Genomic DNA, 341 nt, shown 5'->3' with positions numbered 1-341 from the left:
GTGCAATCTTTTCAACAAGCAATCATAATAGTACATTGTATATATCTTTTCTTTATTTTCACAACAACTTCTGCATAGCAATCCCAACTTAATACTTACAGATTGGAGAATATAAAACAAATCAGAGTTTGTTTTTGGAATTAATGATATTAAATGTTTAGGATACTCAAGCATGTCAGAGAAACAAACTTCAAAAAGTAATCATGTCCTGAGAGAAATACAGTATATGCTGCTCACCTTCTGAAAATGCTAGGTGCCTAGAATTTTAAAACATTCAGAGTCACTAACTTGGAACAAGCAAGTAGTAAATCAAGTCAGAACTAATAATATGCATACTTATT

The sequence above is a fragment of the Staurois parvus genome, unplaced genomic scaffold (genome assembly GCF_062004578.1).
Source record: "Staurois parvus isolate SC_StPar_1 unplaced genomic scaffold, SC_StPar_1.0 ptg000178l, whole genome shotgun sequence".
NCBI lineage: Eukaryota > Metazoa > Chordata > Amphibia > Anura > Ranidae > Staurois > Staurois parvus.
This window is presented reverse-complemented; position numbering follows the sequence as displayed.